The sequence below is a fragment of the Dipodomys merriami genome, unplaced genomic scaffold (genome assembly GCF_024711535.1).
Source record: "Dipodomys merriami isolate MVZ:Mamm:240054 unplaced genomic scaffold, mDipMer1.0.p SCAF_7, whole genome shotgun sequence".
Classification (NCBI taxonomy): Eukaryota; Metazoa; Chordata; class Mammalia; order Rodentia; family Heteromyidae; genus Dipodomys; species Dipodomys merriami.
This window is the reverse complement of record NW_027206290.1, coordinates 58752195-58775539: the sequence shown is the minus strand read 5'-3', so window position 1 is coordinate 58775539 and position 23345 is coordinate 58752195. Positions and strand designations below refer to the sequence as shown.

The 23345-nt window shown below is 37.1% G+C and overlaps 1 protein-coding gene and 1 pseudogene across 5 annotated transcripts in view; one reads left to right on the top strand and one right to left on the bottom strand.

Annotated features, from left to right (window-relative positions):
- Positions 1-23345, top strand: part of Macrod2 (mono-ADP ribosylhydrolase 2) — a 1801573-nt gene that overhangs the window by 317292 nt on the left and 1460936 nt on the right. The window lies entirely within an intron of this gene.
- On the bottom strand, positions 6577-6885 carry LOC138817239 (10 kDa heat shock protein, mitochondrial pseudogene; annotated as a pseudogene).

Genomic DNA, 23345 nt, shown 5'->3' with positions numbered 1-23345 from the left:
AAGGAAGGAATATAGGTTTTGTGTGTGTGTATGGTTTTTTTAAAAAATTGTGCTTGGCTTTCAGTATGTGTGTGTTGAAAAAAATCCCTAAATGCTTGTTCATTTAAGATACAAAGTAACTATTATTAGAGAGAGCATTCAAATCAGAGTAAAAAGTTATATAACAGCTTTGTGACATAAGAAGACTGAATTATGAAGTACAACCTTATTTTGTAAAATATTAGAAACTTTCTTCATGGCAATTTTAATTTTTACCAACTTAATGTCTTTTTAATTTTACAGTTCACTTTAACTTTTAACTTCCCCTAAATATTTGTCTGTTTTGCTCTGCATGGATATTGACACCTTACTTACAAAGGCAATCTCGGCTAATTGTATAACCACCAACACCATGCTGGGGTGTTAATACAGTTTGGGTTTACTGAGAAAAAGACTGCTTTGTATTTCCACCATTCCCCTGATTTTCACTTGGAACTGATCCAATTATTGACACTACTTAGTTTGTAAAATTTCCTGGATTCCGAGGAGAGAGGAGCTGGCTGAACTGAAGCTCCGATATGCAGGGCACATTTACATGCAGAAGGAAACAGTGTCAGTTGTAACAGCTATCCATGTAGGAAGCTGGAACAGAGTCCAAAGAGCAAATAATTGTGGTGATTAAACTGATAAGTTGGTGACACAGAGGAAGAAAGTACAAATTGAAGTTTCAGCAACAGGTGTAAGACACGTCGTCTTTCCTTTCCTGGTATACTTAGGAAAGTAATAGGATACGTTAATTACATGATAAAAATACCCAAAGTCCAGCTGGAGCTCCACAGTCCCTATCTGTTGCTTACTTGCTTTCTATTCTCTTACTTGAGATGTTGAGATCTTTAGATTGTTATGGTTTCACTTTCAGTTGTGTTGCCTTTTAGCGTCCAAATCAATCAGCTCTTAATACAGGTTTAAACCAGGCCTGTTTCTGCATTCTGTTCTACATTTTTCTCCATGGTCCAAGCTAATGATTAAACTATTGTTAAGTCATTATAAACTGAACTGTGCATGCATTTTAATGATATATAATCAATAGTGGCATCACAAATGTATAATATACTGTATATATCTATATGTATGTTATTTATCTGTTCCTACTTCAAGAATCTTATGAAAATAAAAGAGGAAATGATTTGAAATGATTTCAAACACATGAAAAAGAGTCTTTGTCTCCAAATAGAAAGTTGAGTCATAATAAAAGCCATCCTATGGGGCTGGGAAGGTGGCTCAGTGGTAGAGTGCTTGCCTTGCATGCATGAGGCCCTGGGTTCAATTCCTCAGCACCACATAAGCAGAAAAAGCCAGAAGTGGTGTTGTGGCTGAAGTGGTAGAGCACTATCCTGGAGCTGAAGATTTGAGGGACCACACCCAGGCCAGAGTTGAGGCCCATGACAGACAAAAAAAGAAAAGAAAAGAAAAAAAGCCATGCTTTAATTAGCTAGGTTCTGATGGTTTACACCTGTAATCCTAGCTACTCAGAGGATGAAGATCCAGAGGATCATATCTTGAGGTTAGCCTAGACAGAAAAAAGTTCTTAAAAATAACTTTAAATTTACTAGAAAACGATGTGTAAGTGGTGTGGCTCAAGCGGGAGAGTACTAGTCAGGTAAGCCTGCCCCAAGCAGTCTGGAGGCCAACAGTTCAAAGTACTGGTTTTGTCAAAAAAAAATGCACTTCAGTATTATAGAAATTGCCCCTTTATAAACACCTATCTATTTAATTTGTCCTTGCTCTCCTTCCTTATTTAATAGCGATTAGCCATTATGTGCTAGGCAACGAACTAGAAATTTGGTTCTGGGCTGGTATTAAGGCTTCTTTGGCAGTCTTAGGCTGTCCTGAGGTAGCTACTTAACAGTATTCAGTTATGTAGTTGGAGTCAGGGTGCCTTTGGTTGTTCAGTTTGGTCATGGAGAAGATGAGGCTGGTTCCTTGCATTTGAGCTCTCATGAATAAGATTTTTCCAGGGTAAGATGCTGTATTCATTGGCTAAGGAGTGTCAATCACTTGTTATGCTTCAGGGAATTCATTAAACACATATGGACATCCTCTCTCTGTATGAGAGATATTTATATATATCTACATTTAGATAGACCGATTGATCAGATAGCTTCATTTTCCTCCCTAGATTTTAGAATTGTTTAATTTTTTTTTGGGGGGGGGTCGGGTCGTGGGGCCTGAACTTTGGGCCTGGGCACTGTCCCTCAGCTCTTCAGCTCAAGGCTAGCACTCCACCACTTGAGCCACAGCGCCACTTCTGGCTTTTTTTCTTTTTGCTTATGTGGTGCTGAGGAATCGAACCCAGGAGCCACCTTCCCAGCCCCTTAATTTTTTTCTTATTATTCCTATTTGGAGTTCTATGTTTTAGCTTATAACATTAAAAGTTTGTATTTTGTATTGAAGCAAACTGCTTTTATGGGAAGTCTATATTTATGCAATACAAAAATAAATACCTGTCTAAGAATCTGAGAAGACTGATACATTGAAAACTATACTAAAACTGCATGCAACAGAAAGATGAAATGCTTTCTAAAGGAAATTGAATACACCTATGATATTATTTCCTACAGAGCATTAGTCAGACAGAAATGACAGAAATATTGCTCCTTACCTGCTCGCCTATTTTGAACTCTGAATAGGTCAAGAATTCACACATCTTATTACCAGTGTTTCCTGGTATCATTTCTCTGCATCCAGTTCTTTTTCATTGACTATGCATCTGGGGGTTGCTACCTGACATTTCTCTGTTTACACATCTGTTCATTTCAAGTAAAAAATTTAATGCTTGGACTTTGACTACCGAATATTGGACAAAATGCTTTAATGGCAAACAGGAAACATTTGAACTTTGCATTGGTTTTCCACATTACAGCAAGAAGATGGAGTCTCTGACTAAACTTGACCTGTATTTGAGATTGAGTGTTGTATTAGTTCAGTTTGGAGTCCTTCCTTGAAAACTTGTCCATCATAGTCAAGCTCAGGGTTGAGTTTCTCAAAATGATTTTAGACTGTTAAAAAATACATTGTACAGTAGCACTTAACAGTCCTTGAGAAAAATGATACATGTGAGACATGATGGATTTTAGAAATTATATCAGCACCCTCTAGTTAGTGTTGCCTTACTTTTTCTGTTATAAATCAGGACTCTGCAATTTTGACAGGTAATTTTTTGTGTGTGTGTCAGCGAAAATTTGACTCAGGTTTTTCAACTGTATTAAACTGTAAATGAAGATTCTCTCAAGTTACTCATGCATTTTTTCTTAATATGAGAGTTGAAGCGCTAAATTTTTGTCATTTCGACTGGTGAATGTGGTGGTAAACAGAATAGATCTGTCTCTTTTACATGTGGAATAAAGGGATAACTAAGGTATTTATTTAAAAATAAATTTTTGATATTCCAGAAGGAAATTAGTATTGTTAATTCATAGTATAGGAATCATCTAAAAATAAACTAATGGTGAATGCTAAGATTTTTAATACAAATCTAAAGTGAACTAGCCTTTTTCTTCATTTCAGCTGTTGATGACAGATCAATTTCAGCCTTGTTTTGAAACTATCCACTTGGGTTCTAGTATAAGTCTTATTACAACTCTGTTAAACTTGAAGGGATCTGTGTGAGACGTTACTATCAGAACTAGTATGTTAATAAGTATAACATTCTTATATAGGTCATTGCCAGGAAAACTTTCCTTAGAAATGTAATAGTTCTACAAATAGTTGGCCAAATAATTGACAGACTTCATGTTCTTATATGTAAGCAGCACCTCATATTCAGGAAACAGTTTTAACTAGGCTTTAACATTTTAACATTTTAACTTTGACTTTAACATTTGCCATCTGTTTTCATTTAGAACACGTGGAATTATTATTATTTCAGAAGGGGAGATACTTTGCATTCTTTGTTGGAATAATACACAATATTATATTTTGTGTACTAGTATGTATTGAGGCCCAACTTCTATTTTGATCCACCATTTATCTGAACTTTTAATTAATTACTTCTCTCTTCCTTCCTTGCCCTCATAATCTCAAAAAATAATTTTTATCCTGGACAATTCATTTTGTCTTTCTTGACAACTCATTTTGTCTTTATAATAGAAGTAATACAGGCATCACATGGCAGAACACACTTTACATTCTTTCCCATATAGGTCATTTACTTAATTACTGCTAAATTTGCATATTACGTTTTTATATGTATCAGTACTAGGGCCAAGACATTGTTCATTAGGTTTTTGCTCAAGGCTGGTACTCTACAACTTGAGCTATTGATCCACTTCTGGCTTTTTTGGTGGTTAATTGGAGATAAAAGTATCTTGGACTTTTTAGCCTGGGCTTATAAGGAGTCTTTTTCTACTGTGATCCCCAGATCTTAGCTTCCTGAATATCTAGAACTGTGGGCTTAACTTGTATATTACCACTTTTAAAGAAGTAGTTTCATTGAATATCCCAACCTTTTTGTGTGGCTTTTAGGTTTTTAAAGATATATATATATATGTATATACACACACACACACACACACACACACACACACACACACACACACATATGTAAATTTAGAAATTTCACAGGGAAAGTAGATTAGAAAACTTTTTATAACAAGATATGTATAGATTCAAAGGCAGTTGCCAGTAATAATTCAGAGAAATATGGTAACATATTAAAAAACTGTACAATAATAGCACAATTAGGAAATCAAAGTCATTTTACCATGGCTCATCCACATAAAATAAAATTTAACATTTACCATTTTAAGTGTGTAATTAGTTAGCATTAAATGGATTCAAAATATTGTATAACCACTAGCCATTTTCTGTATTTTCCATTATTATATACTCATTTCTCCTTCTTCCTAGACACTGTGAGTTTTGTTCTAATTCTTTTCCCTAAGAATCTGCCTTTGCACTCATGACATCACACAATGTTTGCCTTGTGTGAGTAGCTTGCATCTCTTAGTGTAAGTTTTATCTATGCTTTTGACACATATATGAGTTGTTTGCTTTGAGTCATAGGAATTTGTGTTTTATATATATATGTATATATATATTTAAAATCTATCTATCTAATTACTCCCTTATAAAATACTTGATTTTGCAAGTATTTCCTCTTCATCTTGTGGTTAAATTTTCTCCTGAAAATGTAATTTGGCACACCATAGATTTATAACTTAAAGTCCAGTTTATCTAAATTTATCTGAACCCCACTTGATCTTGGTATATATTCCATTAAATATGCTGCTGGATTTTGTTTGCTAGTAGTTTGCTGAGTTTTGCATCAGTATTGCTGAAGAATATTGGTCTGCTGTATTCGCCTTCATCCTTTTGGGCAAGAAGTAGGGGCAAGTATTGGGGTTTGGACTCTCAGGACTCAGTGCTTCTTAGACAAGCACTCTACAGCTTGGGTCATACCTCCATGTTTTTTTGCCTTTATTTTTCAGATAGGATCTCACATATTTTGCTACGTAACCTTGAGGTCATTGTCTTTCTACCTCCACTCTTACCTAGTTTGGATGACAGATGTGAACTACCATTTCCAGCTTATTTTTGAGATAATGTTTAAGTTTGCTTTGGCTGACCTCAAACAGTGATCTTCCCATCTCAGCCTTATTTATAGCTAAGATTACAGGAAGGGAAAGATTTGGTTTTAATTCTTCTACAAATGTTTATTGGATACACATGGAACCATCTGGTCCTATGCTTTTCTTTGTTGAGTGATTTTTGATTACTGATTTAATGTCTGTACTAGTTATAGGTCTGTCCAGATTTTCTATGTCCTCAATGTTCATTTTTGGCAGACATTGGGTTTCTGAGAAATTGACTGTTTCATCTAGCCTATCCAATTAGTTGGCACACAAATGTTCTTAGTACTCTCTTAGATTTTTTTTTCCTAAGTCAGTAGCATGGCTTTTGCTGAATTTCAAAATGAATTATTGTGCTTTTATTTTTACTCACTTATGGCCCAGCACAAAGTCATTCCCTAAGTGCCTGTGTGCTCCTTTAAATTAGCAGCTGTTAGGAGACACTTTGCTTGAATCATAGAAGCCTTAAATAGGGGGTTCTTTACCTAGTAGAGTATCTAGAGGAGTTGAAAGTAGTCAATGGAAGTTTGAGTAAAAAGCATATTTTAAGAATAAAAAATATTAATCACATTGAATTCCTTATTCCTTTTCAACCCAGACAACTTAATTCACTTTGTTCCTTCTCAGGTCTCAACTAGCTCTGGGCATGCACAATAACATTATTCATGTAAATATTTGATTTGCTTACCCTAATGTTTATTTCATGTTTACTTGAAGTAGCCTAAGTGACAGCAGTAGTTCAAATTCCCCTTTTTAATTTTCTTTTTTAAATTTTTTTATTTACATGTTTTATTTGGAAATGTTTATATCAGAAAAGTGAAATTAAACTTTGGAGACAATGGATATCATTAGCTTAGTTACCATCAGTTTATTATAAAAGGGAGATATGGAAATCATTTACATGATGAAAGATCTCAGACCTTCCATGGAATGGGCAGCTTCACAGGATGCCATTTTAGTGATGTATTCACTCTACATACTTCCCAAATAAGTCACCATCCCTAAATAAGAAATCATTCTTGTCATCTAGAACTACTTTGGTGCCTCCATATTCTGGGAGAAGAACTTTATCACCCACTTTCACACTAACTGGCTGAATCTCTCTACCCTTTCCTTTAGAGCCCGATCCCACAGCCACTACTGTGGCTTGCAATACTTTTCCTTGAGACTTTTCTGGAAGTATAATGCCTCCTTTGGTTAAAGTTTCTGCTGCACTCCTTTCGACCAACACTCAGTCAAACAGAGGAATGAACTTCCTAAATGTTTGTCCGGCCATGACTCTTCGTGGTCACCACTCGGACTCTGCTCTCACGCCCCTTTCTTAATTTTCTAAAGAGAGCAAAGTTAAAGAAAATAATTTTTACCCAATATTTACCTTTTGTTTTGGTATTTAGCGTTATATCTCTAAATAGCACGTTTGTAACTATGTTTCTTTTTTTATTGTGAAAATACTGTACAGTGGGGTTACAATTACATGGGCAAGATAATGAGTACATTTCTTTTCTTTTTCTTTTTTTTTTATTGTGAACATACTGTACAGAGGGGTTACAATTACATGGGCAAGATAATGAGTACATTTCTTATCAAGCGTTGTTGTAACTATGTTTCTTGAGTTCAGTTTTCAGCCAATTTATCTTTCTTCCATTTCCCCATAGTATTCCCTAATAAACTGGACCTTTCCTGTCATTCAGCTTTCTTGTATAATTACATAAAAGTGATGATATAGGAATATATTGCTATGTTCAGAAACTATGCACCAATAAGTATATTACTTTATCTATGAAAAAGCTATTCAAGCACAGACTATCGATTCTCCTTTCTTTTCTATCCTCTTCTGCCTTTCCCCTTCCCCTTTCCCTTTTCCCTTCCCTTTCTTGTGCAACCCTAATTTCCCCTGAGCTAATTGTTGCATTTGTAAATACTTGCTTGATTTTCTTTATGCTTATTGTTAATACAATCCAGATTTTTGTCTGTTAATTAAATCTTTCCTCAAGGTATTCAGAAAAATTTGGTATTCTATCACTTGTTCTTTTCATGAGATCTCTTCTGGAACTTTCAGACGTCTGAACCAGTTATCCTGTAGCTTTGACCCATACTCTTGGTTATCCTGGCATTTTCCTTATTTCCATCATGGGAAGTCTCTTCCCCTCTCCCTTGTCTTCTTTTGCTTCTATACCCTCCGCTTTGCTCATTTGTAATTTCATGTACTCATTTTGATGCCACTCATCCCTTTGTATCTTTCTAAGAAATTTGGACCTCAAATTTTTGTCATTTTGAATCTGAAAATCTTTGTTCTTCCTTTTTGTTTTGTTGGTGGTTTTATTGACAATTAGAGTTCTAGGTTGAATTCTCTCACAGTATTTTGGAAATTGTTTTTCCTTTTCCTTTTTGTAATTTATAGTACACTCAGGTCCTGAAATTTCTCAAAAGTGTGCCTTAATATAGATCTTTTTTTTGGGGGGGGTCCAGTCTTGGGCTTGAACTCTGGGCCTGGGCGCTGTCCCTCAGCTCTTCAGCTCAAGGATAGCGCTCTACCACTTGAGCCACAGCACCACTTCCGGCTTTTTTCTTTTTGCTTACGTGGTGCTGAGGAAATCAAAGCTAGGGCCTCAGTCATGCAAGGCAAGCGCTCTACCACTGAGTCACCTTCCCAGCCCATAGATCTATCTTTATCCACTGGGGTTAGCTTCTTGAAACACATTTCCTCTGTACTGCATGTTCTTTTACACAGGGAAAAATTTAGAATTTTGTTGCTGATATATATATATATATATATATATATATATATATATATATATATATCAGCAACAAAATATATATATATATATATATATATTTAATATATATATTATATTATATATATATTATATATTATATATATATATTATATATATATATTATATATTATATATATATATATTATATATATATATATAATATATATATATTATATATATTATATATATATATATATATAATATATATATTATATATATATATTATATATATATATATATTATATATTATATTATATATATATATTATATATATATATATATATATATTTAATTTTATTTTTTTTTTCCTTTTTAAAAATTTTTTTATTGTAAAGATACTATACAGAGGGTTACAGTTACATGAGTGAGGTAATGAGTACACTTCCTCTTGAACATTGTTACCCCCTCCATTGTTTTCCCCCTACCATCCCTTCCCTCCCTCCCTTCCCCGAGGTTCTTTTTTTTTTTTTTTTGATTGTGATTAAGTGATTACATAATTTCCGGAAATTCACAGTATTGTGGAATAATGATGCTCATTTAAAGTCATAAGTTCATTCTAACTTTCCTGGAGCAAATTGTCTATCACAGTCTGTAATATATAACGGTGCTCACATGTTATATACCATATATGTGATCCAGCAGCATGGGGATATTTGGTAGTGGTTCAACCAGATGAGTGGGAGTTCTTTGTTTCTTAAGTTCTGTTAGTTTTGTCATATCACCTAACATTTTGGATTTAGCATCCACTTATCAGGGAGACCATGTACTGTTTGTCTCTTCGTTCTTGGCTTACCTCGCTCAACATGATTCCTTCTAGCTCCATCCATTTCCCTGCAAATGCCATTATTTTGTCATTTCTAATGGCTGCATAATATTCCATTGTGTATAGATACCACAATTTTTGGATCCATTCATCTGTGGTGGGGCATCTAGGTTGTTTCCATATCCTAGCTATTGCGAACAGTGCTGCAATAAACATGGAGGTGCACGTGTCCTTGTATATTGGTTCCTGTTGTTCAGGGTAGATGCCTAGAAGTGGTATGACTGGGTCGTAAGGGAGGTCAATCTTTAGCTTTCTAAGGACCCTCCAGACTGCTTTCCAAAGTGGTTGTATAGTGTACATTCCCACCAGCAGTGTAATAGGGTTCCTCGTTCTCCACATCCCCTCCAGCATTTGTCGTTGGCTGATTTGTGGATGTGGGACATTCTGACTGGGGTAAGGTGGTATCTCAGGGTTGTCTTTATTTGCATTTCCTTCACCACCAGGGATGATGAACATTTCCTCATGTGTTTCTTTGCCATTTTTATTTCTTCATTTGAGAAGTCCCTCTAGTTTCCTTGCCCATTTAGTAATTGGTTTGTTAGGTTTGGGAGGGATTAGTTTCTTGAGTTCCCTGTATATACAGGATGTTAACCCCTTGTCTGATATATTGCTGGTAAATATTTTTTCCCAATTAGTTGGTTGTCTTTCTAGCTTGGTTGCGATAGCTTTATCTGTGCAGAAGCTTTTTATTATAAGGTAGTCCCATTTGTCGAGTCTCTCTCCAACTTGTTGTGACCCTGGGACTCTGTTCAGGAAGATCCTTCCTGTGCCTATTAGTTCAAGTGTCTCTCTTACTCTGTCCTGCAGTAGTTTCAGAGATTCAGGTTTAATGTTAAGGTCTTTAATCCATTTTGAGTTGATGTTGGTGCATGGTGATAGGCTGGGGTCCACTTTTAGTTTTCTGCATGTGGCTGCCCAGTTTTCCCAGCACCAGCGGTTGAAGAGGCTGTGTTTCTTCCATTGTATGTCTTTGGCTCCTTTGTCGAATATCAGCTGGCTGTAGGCCTGTGGATTTATTTCTGGATCTTCTATTCTGTTCCATTGGTCTTCGGGTCTGTTTTTGTGCCAGTACCATGCTGTCTTTGTTATTATAGCTCTGTAGTAGAGTTTGAAGTTCGGCATGGATAGCCCTCCCATATTGTCTTAATCCCCTAGAATTGCTTTGGCTATTCTAGGTCTTTTGTTGTTCCATATGAATTTTTGGACTGTTTTCTGTATTTCAGTGATGTACATCATTGGGATTTTAATAGGAATTGCGTTGAATTTTTATATTAGTTTTGGAAGTATTACCATCTTTACTATATTGTCGGCCTGTCCAGGAGCATGGGAGGTCTTTCCATTTCCTAGTGTCTTCTGCAATTTCTTTCTTTAACTTTTTATAGTTCTCATTAAATAGTTCTTTTACATCTTTGGTTAGGTTAATTCCTAAATATTTTATTTTTCCGGAGGTTATTGTGAATGGGGTTGCTCCCTTTATTTCCCTCTCTTCCTGTACATTATCAGTGTATAGGAAGGCAACTGATTTTTGTGGGTTTATTTTGTATCCTGCTATTTTGCCGAAGTGATTTATGATTTCTAAGAGTTTGGGGATGGAGTTTTTGGGATCGTGGAGGTATAGTATCATGTCGTCTGCAAAAAGGGATAGTTTAACTTCTTTCCCTATGCGGATCCCTTTAATGTCTTTTTCTTGCCTTATTGCCCTGGCTAAGGATTCTAGGACTATATTGAAGAGGAGTGGAGACAGTGGGCATCCTTGCCTTGTTCCTGATTTTAGGAGAATTGGTTGTAGCTTTTCCCCATTAAGTATAATATTGGCTATTGGTCTGTCATAAATGGCTTTTATTGTTTTTAGAAATGTTCCTTCTATTCCTATTTTCTCCAGAGTTTTTAGCATGAATGAATGTTGAATTTTGTCAAAGGCCTTTTCTGCATCTGTGTCGATAATCATGTGATTCTTGACCTTGGCTCTGTTGATATGTTGGATTACATTTATTGACTTAAGTATGTTAAACCATCCCTGTGTCTCTGGGATGAAGCCTACCTGGTCATAGTGAATTTTTTTTTTTTATGTGTTTCTGGATTCTGTTAGCTAGAATCTTGTTAAGGATCTTTGCATCTGTGTTCATCAAGGAGATTGGCCTGTAATTCTCCTTTTTGCTTGGGTCTTTGCCTGGTTTGGGGATGAGTGTGATATTGGCTTTGTAGAATGAGTTTGGGATAGCTCCCTCCTTCTCTGTTTCTCTGAAGAGCTTGAGGAGTATGGGTATTAGTTCTTGTTTAAAGGTCTTACCGAATTCTGCTGTGAATCCATCTGGTCCTGGGCTTTTTTTTGTTGGAAGACTTTTGATAGCTTCCTGTATCTCATTATAGGATATTGGCTTATTTAATTGGTTAACTTCTTCTTTGCTCAGTTTGGGCAACTTGTATTTCTCTAAAAATGCATCCATTTCTGCCCGATTTTCTTCCTTTAGAGAGTATAGCTTTTGAAAGTAGTCTGTTAGAATTGTTTGGATATCTTGGGTACGTGTTGTGATGTTTCCCGTGGCATCCCTAATTCTATTAATATGGGTTTCCTCTCTTCTTTTTTTAATTAATCTAGCCAATGGGCCATCAATTTTGTTTATTTTTTCAAAGAACCAGCTTTTTGTTTGGTTTATTTTGGTTATGGTTTTCTGATTTTCTAATTGGTTAATCTCTGCTTTTAATTTGGTTATCTGGCTTCGTCTAGTAGCTTTAGGTTGCTGATATATTTTTAATCATGCCTATTTATCCTTATAGAATTTGTACAGTTTGCTATTGGATCTACTGGGATAGACTTTTTCTGTTATATGTTATACTTGTGTATTTTGTATTTTATACTTTGCTATTATAAGTTTTATTTCCAAGAGTTTTTCTTTTACATTTATATTTATAGAGTTATTAGTAAATGTTAATCTCTTTTATTCTTTTTATCTCTATTTAAAAATTGTCTTGCCTTTTATGTCGTGGTTGCAAATCTTTTCATATCTCCCTGATATTAAAAGCATGCTTCTGAAAGTTTTCTTGCTACTCATTTGATCAGTTTGCTTTTTTTTTTTTTTTTTTGCTAGTACCAGGGTTTGAACTCATGGCTTTACAGTCATTCAGCTTTTTTTGTTCACAACTTTGTCACTTAAACCATGCCCCTCACATTTTGTGCTGGTTAATTGGAGATGAAGTCTTCAACTTTTCTGTTATGGCTGGCTTTCAGGTCTTAGCCTCTTGAATGCTAGGCTTTCAGCATCTAGCTTTGTTTCGCTTTTATAAAATGCTGGCCTTGGCAGGTTGAACTCAAGGCCTGAGTGCTGTCTTTGAGCTTCTGTGCTCAAGGCTAGCATTCTACCAGTTGAGCCTCAGCTCCTCTTCTGGCTTTCGGTGGAAAAAAAAAAATCAGAGATAAGAATCTCACCAACCTTCCTGCCCACACTGGCTTTAAACCATCGTCTTCAGATCTCAGCCTTCTGAGTAACTAGGATTACAGACATGAGCCACTGTCTGCTTAATTTTAAAATCTATTATTATTAATGGATTTCCTCAGCTATTTTGTAATATTTGCCTGTATGCTGACATGTACAATTTAAGAGACAAAGAAGCTAGATTAAAAGATTTTAATAAGACAAAATGGAGGGTTTTGTAAAACAATTAATTTAAGGCATTTAATTAGAGAAACTTCAGAGTTAGCATTTTGAGTTTTTTAACTTGAGCTCATCAGATATTCCAGGGACTAGACTGTCTAGTTTCTCCTAAACAGGGAAGCACTAGCATTGAGAACAAAGATGCGGTTCAGCATCCATAACATTTACCTAATCTATGTGCATTGTGTATTTCCTCTGCCAACTGTCCAGAAAGCTTTTGTTTTATTTTCTATCTTTGAAGAGAGATGTTTGATTGGCTAAGACAGGTCCAAGAATGAAATCTGGGTATCCTATTGATTTAGAGAGTGTGATTTTAAGCTGATCTTTTTTTGGCTTTAATCCTTCACTCATTTTTGAGTGAAGAATTTATAAGCAAAGAATTCTTTACTCTTATTTCTCAGTGAACATATTATCAATACAATCAATTCCTTTTAGAATTTAGAAGTTATCAATATTCATTTGGTTGGCTATTTTGCTCTTAATTTCATCATAAATTCAAATACTGTCCTTTATTTCCCCCTCTAATTACCTTTCCTCTTTTTCTTTTCTTTCTTTCTTTCTTTCCTTTTATTTTTTGTCAGTTGTAGGGCTTGAACTTGGTCCTGGGCGCTGTCCCTCAGCTCTTCAGCTCAAGGCTAATGCTGTACCACTTGAGCCATAGCAACACTTCTGGCTTTTTCTGCTTATGTGGTGCTGAGGAATTGAACCCAGGGCTTCATGCATACGAGGCAAGCACACTACCACTGAGCCACCTTCCCAGCCCCTTTTCTTTCTTTCTTATTTATTTTTTTCTATTTTACTACAGGGGATTGAACCCAAAGCTTTGTGCTTTCGCTAGGCAATTGCTATATAACTTGAGCTATGTCCCCAGCCTTTGTTCTGTTTTTGCTGCTGTTGTTGTTATTGTCGTTGTTGTTGGGATAGGGTCTTACTAACTTTGACTTGGATGACCTCAAACTCCCAATTATCTTGGAGTTAAGCCATATGCTTAACTCCACACACCTTTTATAATAAATTCTTTTAATTCTCTTTCTTCTCATGCATTCTGGTTAACAGTCAGCATCCCTCAGCTCTCACTGAAGACACTTTTGTGCTGAGAAATCCACAGTAGGCTTTGGTCCTTGAGTTATTTGACTTCTCTGAAGATTTGTCTGTGTTATTTACTGTCATTCTTGGCCTTATTTCTGGCCTCTGAAAGTTTTTGAGTTTTTCCTAATTCTGCATCTCCTGCTTCTCTCATGATTTCTTCTTTTAGCTGATAACACACAAGACCAATAATATCAATCTACCATATAAAGTAAATACAACTAATGCAATATTGTTGTATTTACCTTAATATATCACATGTGTGTATACACACATATACAATCATACCCATAAAATGTGACAAATCATCCTGTTATCTAATTTGGGTGCATTCTTTTAGAAAAATTTTCTGGTACTGGATGATTTCACCTTTATAATTGTATGATGGTCTAGAAGCCATACCTAAAATAACTGATGTTCTTTTTTCTTTTTATCAAATGGCCAAGTTCAAAGTCTTTAGTTAAGCCCTGACTCCTTGTAGCTTAAAATAATGACTTAAGCCAGGCACCAATCGCTCACACTTGTAAACTCACCTATTAAGGAGGCTGAGATCTGAGGATCACAGTTCAAAGCCAGCCTTGGCAGGAAAGTGCATGAGAGACTTTTTATTAACAGTTACCACCAAAAAGTAAGAATTGGAGCTGTAGCTCAAATGGTAGAGTGCTAGTGCTTTTTTGGTGGTTGGAGATAAGAATCTCATGGACTTCCCTGTCCTGGCTGGCTTCGAACCATAGTCTTCAGATTTCATTTTCTTTTTTTTGGGGGGGGGTCTGGTTGTGGGGCCTGAACTCTGGGCCTGGGCGCTGTCCCTCAGCTCTTCAGCTCAAGGCTAGTACTCTACCACTTGAGCTACAGCGCCACCTCCGGCTTTTTTCTTTTTGCTTATGTGGTGCTGAGGAATCGAACCCAGGGCCTCAGGCATGCAAGGCCAGCACTCTACCACTGAGCCCAGCCCCAGATTTCATTTTCTTGAGTAGCTAGGATTACAAGAGTCAGCCACTAGCACTAGGCTAAAATTCAGTTTTTAATGGGTTGAACACAGATTAAAAAATACCAAGGTAGATTAGTAGTGGTATAATAACCAATCATTTTATACCAACCTGCATTCTCTTAATGATATAGGCCTCTAAAAATCTTGGTATGCTAATTTGTATATATGACAGTAGTATTATTAGCATAAAAAGCATATTGCTTAATATTATTAATTGTATTTTAACTGTACAACCACCTTAATCTCATAGTAGGGCAGAATCTCTAAGTCTAATATTTTAGATTAAGGTTTAGATTGTAGAAAAGGAAATAGAAAATTAAATAGTGTCTGTTTTTTTAAGAAAAATGAGAAATGTTTGTTGTTACCTTTACTGAGTAGGTATACTGGTGATAAATTTCATCTTCCTGATAATTTTATTCTGTTTATCCACATGAAATTGTTTTTTTTGGGGGGAGGGTCCAGTCATGGGCCTGAACTCTGGGCCTGGGCACTGTCACTCAGCTCTTCAGCTCAAGGCTAGCGCTCTACCACTTGAGCCACAGCACCACTTCTGGCTTTGTTTTTTTCTGCTTATGTGGTGCTGAGGAATTGAACCCAGGGCCTCATGCATGCAAGGCAAGCACTCTACCACTGAGCCACTTTCCCAGCCCATGAAATTGGTTTTATATTACAAAAGAATACCTCTTAATTAATTTGCAGCATTATTATTATCTTTGAATAAAGTAATAGTGCCAGTTAGAGATGTGTAGATGTAGAGACATCTTATAGGTAATCACTTGAATTAACGGACTTGTACATTTACTAACAGTGAAGGCAAATATGGCCATTTAAATGGGATCAGGAATATCCAATTCCTGTGTTCATTTGAATGGGTGAGTACTTTCCAAGAGTGAAGCTTGATTGTCTACCTACACACTTTCTGATTCTTTGGGGCTCTTCACTTTCTGGTTGGTTCATAGATACTTGTTTTCTTTTGATTGAGGTCATTTTGGTCCTTCCATAACTAAATCCTCAAAGGGAAGTATAATATTGTAATGGATGGCTATACAACTAAATTGAGGGATTCTACAATGAGGAATTGCCTCTCAATATATTGTACTTACTTCTTTAGAAAGCTAAATTAGATACTCTCTCTGCCCTATTACTAATGAATTGAGAGTTCTAACCTTTACAAACTACTTAAGCCAAACAGTTAATGATATTTAGGCTTCATGTACTATTTCATTTAAAATGAACCCCCAAGGTAGTCATTCCAAAAATTGTAAGAAATTGTTTCTCTATAAACATATTTATTTCTTTTAAAAAAGGTAAAAGTAAACTTTTATTATCAGTAGTTAAAATTACATATAGAAAAACCAAGGGGAAACAAACAGCAAATAACCTTCAAGGAGAAGGAAAAGACTTCTAGTGCTTGAGCTGGTGCTCAGTAGAGCTCAGGAATTTCTAAAGTCTCTATGTCCACACCCAAAGTTGTGCCAATATTTTAATTACAATTACAGTAAGATTTATCTGCTGGAGCTAAGTTGCCAGTCAGGGTGGGTCTATATGAGAAAAGGACAAAGTCTGTAGAGCCTGCTAAGATATCTCAGGAGCAGTGAGGATGGTCACAGATGGGAAGTCCAAATGTCCAAGTGACCTGGGCAATTTTGAGATAGAGGTCAGTGTTGAGAACTGCTTCTTCAGACGTCAGCTACTGGTGGCAGAGGATTCTCTTCATACGCATTGGTCAGAGACGCCTCGTGATGCCAAACTGCTTTAGCATGTGATGGAATTTCCTCCTCTTCCTCTGGTGGAATGGCATCTGTGTCAGAAACACTGCACAGATCAAGCTCGGCTGCAGCAAGTTGAGGCTCTTCGTCTTCTGACACAGGGGCAGGAGAGTCTTTCTCAGATGCTGTGGACACAAAATCCTCCAGATACAGATCATCTGCCCCCTGTTGTGCCCCTTCAGCCACCTCTGCGGGTGAAAACTGTGCTTCCTCAAGTGGTGAGGGCCGAGCCACAGGGACTGCGCCCCGTGCTCTTTCTTCCTCCTCTGCCTTGGCTGGAGAGGCGCCATCACACGCCATGGGCAGATCCTGGAGATGCAGAGCGGCTCTTCCCAGTTGTGCCTCTTCAGATGATGCCTCTGGTGGCGTACCGTCTGTCTCGGCGGCTAGAGGCAGATCCACCAGGAGATCCACATGGGAGCAGGGCAGTAGTGGCCCTTCTTCAGGCCCAACTGGAGATTCATCTGTCTGAGATGAAGTGGACACGGCCATCTTGGCATCCATGGCAGCTGGAGCCCATGCTGATTCTTCAGCTGCTGCTGCCGCAGCCCAACACAGCTTCAGCTTCAGTGGAGTGGGCTCAGCCCAATGGGCGTCCACCGCGGTTGGCACCTGGGATTGGCGTGGAGGAGTCACAGCAGGGTCCCCATCCCTGCTGTCCTGGGTGGGACTGACAGAAGTCACCTGCCGGTCTCTCCAGACAAAGGGCCAGAATCTTCTTCTGGGTCTGCTCTGGGGTTGGGGTCTGGTTCCAGGGTTGATCCAGTGTCTGCAGGTGTCCACCAGACGCTCTCTGCAGGATCGCCTGGAGTCTGAGCCTTTGAAAATCGGAAAACAACAAGAAAACATTGTGTTTTCCTTGCTGTCGCTGGGCAAGTTTGCCAGTTAGGGGCGGCTTTGGAATGTGGCTGCCTGGATACCCGGGTTCCAAGTTCTCTAGTCTTGTCAAGGATGAGGTCACTTCCTAAGCCCCTCCTCCAACAGGAATCCCACAAAGTACCCCTGACTTTTCCTCATGAAACATTCACTATTCACACAACTGGACACAGTTTTATCAATATACCCCACCATTCATGAAAAAGCCTGGGTGCAGACAATGCCTCAGTTTTCTGGAGAGGGAGGTGAATTTAAACTGTTTAATATCTAGGAATCTTGTGGTGTGTGTATGAGATCCCCAACATTTGTGTTACTTGTTACTAATACAAAGAAAAAAAATAGAGATAAAATGATGACAGGATGTAATACCGTAAGAAAAAACCCCTACAAATTCTTAGAAGCCCTATTGTCTACTTGAGAGACAGAGCACTCACCAAGATGCCAGAATTTCCCTAGGTTTTAATAAAGAAAATCTTGCAGTCCCATCTTATAGAAGTGGCTAAATGATAAGAAAAATAGATTTTATTTTGCTCATGGCTCTGGTCCAAGATTGAGAGACACCTCTGAATCCTTGTTGAGGAACCATGGCAAGGGACAAAGAGCCTGAAAGTCCCCTAGTGAACCTGGGTCTTTTGGCAGTCCTACACTGTGGTAACCATTAATCCACTCATCCATTGATCTTTAATCCCATGAGTAGATGAATCCAATCATGAAGGCAGAGCTCTAATCATCTCTTAGATGTCTTATCTGGTCCCAGCTCTCAACAGGTTACCAGGGAATTAGATTTCCATCTGAGTTTTAGAATAGACATACCATATTCAGGTCAGAGCACATCCATATCCTTTATTAATTTTCACAAGGCCATTTCTTCCCTTGATAACCTTTTGCTAGTTGCAGAGAGTAGAAAGATGAAAGGTTTTGTTCTTTCTCCTGCCAGTCTTGGCTTTACCACATTTCTCTAGATTCTGCTTCTAAGCCAATCAGCTTCTTGCTCTGCTCATCACTGTCTGCCAATAATGTTTCAGATGTGGCTGGGAAGAGCCACCAACCCTCTGCCAGATCCAGAAGTTCTTTGGTTTTCATTTTACCTCCAGATGTCAGTTATGAAAACTGCTCCACCACAGACCAACTCTGGGACTATTTTTTTTTTTCCTGTCCTGATGATTAGTTTCCTTCCACAGCTGTTTGTTCAATATTCTTCCAACCACCCATTTCTAAAGCCAGTGCTATTGACCAGTTCAGATTTCTTGTTATTTATTTCTTTTATACCATGACAGACCTGTATAATTTATAACTAGAATGATTTGTGTAGCCTTTAAATATCCATTGTTCTTATAGTCTTCTCATTCATTGTCTTTATGAAGTGAAAATTTTATGCTTAGTTATAGAAGCATACAGTGTGACAATGTATTTAATATCTCCAAGAGAAGGAAGAAATTATGTCATAGGGAGAGATCACGTAACAATCAGGCAATTAAAGTTTGGGAACAGAAAGCTTCAAGGAAGGGTTGCCTGGAACAGATCTTTGAAGATGGTATAGGTGGGATTTGAGATGAAATGAATTGTCCCCCCCCCATCCCCCGACTCCCACTCCTGCTCTGGGAACATCTATCTCTTGGCTACATAACATCCAATATTTGTTCTCCTTTTATTTTTTAGTATTGAATGCTTAACTTACATTTAGGCCTATACTTTATCCAGTTAGAGATAATTTTTTTCCAGCTTCCCTTGAGGCTGGTTGTATCCATGTGACTAAGCTCTGGGCAGCATGTTGTGTTAGACCTCTATGAAAGCTGCCTATGAGGCAGAGATTCATGTGAGGATGTATCCTTTCTCTTTGCCCACCCCCATTTTTTTTTTAACCACCTGCCATCTAAACACATGGAGGCCCAGCAGCAGTCTTGGATTCTGAGGTGACTTTGAGGGGTGTAAGTCATGTGAAAGAGTTTCTAATGATGAGGGAGGCCAAATCAGCCCCAGACTCCTTATATTCTTTTATGTATTTATATGATGGGGAACCAAACATCTGCTCTGAGCCACTGGTATTTTTTGGATTTTCTTTTTATAGTCAGTCGTACCTAATGCTAATGATGGCACAGAGCGTATTGAATCTGAATTAGCAACAGAATATATAGGGGAAGATGTTCAATAAGCAATTGAAAATAAAAATGAAGAGAGAAGTAAGTAAAATTAATAATAGTTAGTATTGAATTATTATACTCCAGGTCTTTATTTTTCTATGCAGAAAGCCATACAGAATCTTTATGGTTTATAAAGATATACAACTGGAGCTGGTTGGTGGCAGAATTTGTATGGAAACCTGGATCTGTCTGATGCTTGATAGCTAACTGTTGTGCTTTGGTGTGGGACAGAACTTAAAGGAAAGGTTAATCATTAGCATTTTTAATTTTTTTATCTTCAAATAGTTGTACAAAGGGGTTTTCATAACTTATCTTTAAAGGCGAATGAGTTTTAAAGAAGTTTAAAATTATGAAGAATGCAAGAAAAGTTTAAGTTAAATTTTTATTCCATTCAATAGTGTGCAGATTATATATAAATGTCATCAACCAATAAATAAATTTATGTCAGTGAAGAAATTCAGCTATTGATCTTATTTACAGTAAATGGTAAATTATGGAGCTTTGTTAGTAATTCTCATGTCTTTTTAGATATATTTTATTAGGAATTCTACCGGACTGAAACAAATTAGTAAGCTTCATTTTTTTTAAAGTTACCAAATAATTTAAAAGTTATTCAGTCCAAGGCTTTGCCTTGTAAGATAAAGGACTGAGCTATGAAACAGTTGCGTGATGCAAAGTTACCTATCATTGTTAGTGGGATAGAGTCAGAACAATAAAAGGATCACCCTTAAATTTCCTATATGTCATGCTGAGAAAGGCATCCAAGTTCCTTGATACTGATCTTGAGATGGTTAAGTATTACATTCACAGTACTTCCTACTGATAGAGAAGATAAATCAAGTCAAAATCCAACCACAGTTGTTATTTCTTGCAAGAGGAAACTACTAGTCCCACTTATCTTGTTTAAGAAATTTGGATTTCAGACTTATTTATTTATTTGGCCAATATCCACAGATCCTAAGATTCAATCTCCTCATTTGAGTGTGCACAGGCTGTGTACCTGACTTTGCTGTAGCTACTTTGCTCCTGGAAATTATCAGCCTAGCTGGGGTCCCCTCTGTTTCAGATCTCTCCCATTAATATCTACAGAGCTGAATTCCTCATTCTGTTTGTATGCAGCTCATATATCCTTTCACAGGAAAGATTACTGCTGTTTTAAATGGAATTGGTTAATTTCAAGAGCATTTGTTAATCTGTCTGTTCTTGCTAGTTTTCCTAGGGTAGGAAGATTGTGTTGTTTTTTGCCACACCCCCAATACCAATACTAGGCCAGTGTCTGCCTAACCTGTAGTATATGCTTACTAGAAAAACACTGAATAAAAGAAATGAACAGTATAGGCTGTGATTTTACAGTCTGTTCACTATTGTTAGTTTTTCTTTCCTGACTTTCTATAATTCAGGAGGGATTAATACAGAGTAACACACATGAGTTCAGTAACACACATGAGTTCCTTTCTTCCATGGATTTTTACAAACTTCTTGGAAATTTCTTCAGTTTGAGCTCTGAATAGACACTCAGTCCATCACCATTACCATTTAGTAATAAATGACCATTTAGTAGCCCAAGTTGCTTATTATATTTTATTTATTGCTAATAGGCACAACTCAAAATTATCATATTCAGAGCCTAAGTCTTTCTTTTCTACAGAAACAGACATTTAATTAATTAATTAATTTTTTTATTGTGAAAATACTGTACAGAGGGGTTACAATTACATGGGCAAGATACTGAGTACATTTCTTATCAAGCATTGTAGCCTCCTCCTTTGTTTCCCCTTCCCATCCCATCCTCTCCCTGCCCCCCCCCCCAAGAAACAGACTTTTTTGGGGGGGAGGGTCCGGTTGTGGGGCCTGAACTCTGGGCCCGGGCGCTGTCCCTCAGCTCTTCAGCTCAAGGCTAGCGCTCTACCACTTGAGCCACAGTGCCACTTCCGGCTTTTTTCTTTTTGCTTATGTGGTGCTGAGGAATCGAACCCAGGGTCTCATGCATGCAAGGCAAGCGCTCTACCACTGAGCCACCTTCCCAGCCCCAGAAACAGACATTTTTATTCATACAAATTTATGGACATCCCTGAACAGAAGAGGCAGAACATAGCTCTACCTGCTTTCAAGGAAATTGCAATTTTATGTTCTTAATGAAGGAGACGAAATAAGCATAATAAATAGTGATGAATGGTAAAACACAGTGTAACAGACATAAAACACATCTGTAACTGAGCCCAGATGGTTGATACATAACCTGTACACAACCAGCAGTGAATGTGTAATAAGAATATCTTCTGATGATTTCTTTCAAAACAGTCTTATTAAGTAAACAAACCCAAGGATTTTTATTTCACCTGACAAGTACTTAATGTTTAAATATGACCCCCTCACCCAAAAAAAAGAAAGTACGACTCTCTTAACCCAACAATTAGCTAAAATGTATAAAATAAACAACAAATGATTTGGGAAAAGAGGTTTAAGAGAGAGAGAGAGAGAGAGAGAGAGAGAGAGAGAGAGAGAGAGAGAGAGAGAAAGAGAGAGAGAGAGGGAGAGAGAGAGAGAGAGAGAGAGAGAGAGAGAGAGAGAGAGAGAGAGAGAGAGGAGAGAGAGAGAGAGAGAGAGAGAGAGAGAGAGAGAGAGAGAGAGAGAGAGAGAGAGAGAGAGAATGTCACAGTAATCAGAACCATAAAATTCAGTCTTTACCAGATAGAAAGTTGGTTATTCATAGTTGAGCAAAGCAGCCATCTTCATTCACTGTTTCCTGAAGAGTTAGGACTCCCCATAAAACAGCAAATGTTAGCAACTGACATGTGGTAGAATGCATTAAAATGGAAAGAAAAATGTGCAGCTTACCTGAATATATCTCTTCAAGGCCATTTGTTAGTATTCTGCAAGGATTTCTGGAGAATTGATTTAGTTATATGTAGTTTGACAGAGCAACATTTTTTTTTTTTGCAATCTGGGAAAGCAATTCCCAAAAAGATTTAAAATGGTTTCAGACATTTATCATGTGGCTTTTCTGTTGCCAGTATAGTTTTATCTATGAAAATGGCTTGCATACATAGTTAATGTTATAATGATATGGCTCAGATTAAACAATTTTTAAATCATTGTCATATATCAACTAAATGTTTATATGCATCTAAAAGTTACACAAAATGTACCAAATGACTCCTCTTAACTTTAGTAATTATGTTTTTATTGCCAGCATGTTATAACTGCAACAAATGATGAGTAAAGATATAATCTTGTGATTAATTTAACTGTGAGATATGTAACTTTTAACTATGTTCTCAAATTCCATAATGGTATTCTTTATTTGATATTATATACAAAGAGAAAAAGTTGCTTTATTATGTTCCATCAAAAAAAAAGAGGAATTATCAAATCAAATGATACAAACCAAAATTACTTTACATCTTCATGAAAGGTGGTATGTGTGTGTGTGTGTGTGTGTGTGTGTGTGTGTGTGTGTGTGTGTGTGTGTGTGTGTGTGTATGTGTGTTGGTGAGGGCAGGAAGGTGAGTCTTGAGGCTTGAACTTAGGTCCTGGGCACAGGTCCTGAGCACTGTCCTTAAGCTTCTTTTGTTCAAGGCTTGCATTCTATCACTTGAGCTAGAGCTCCATTTCTGGCT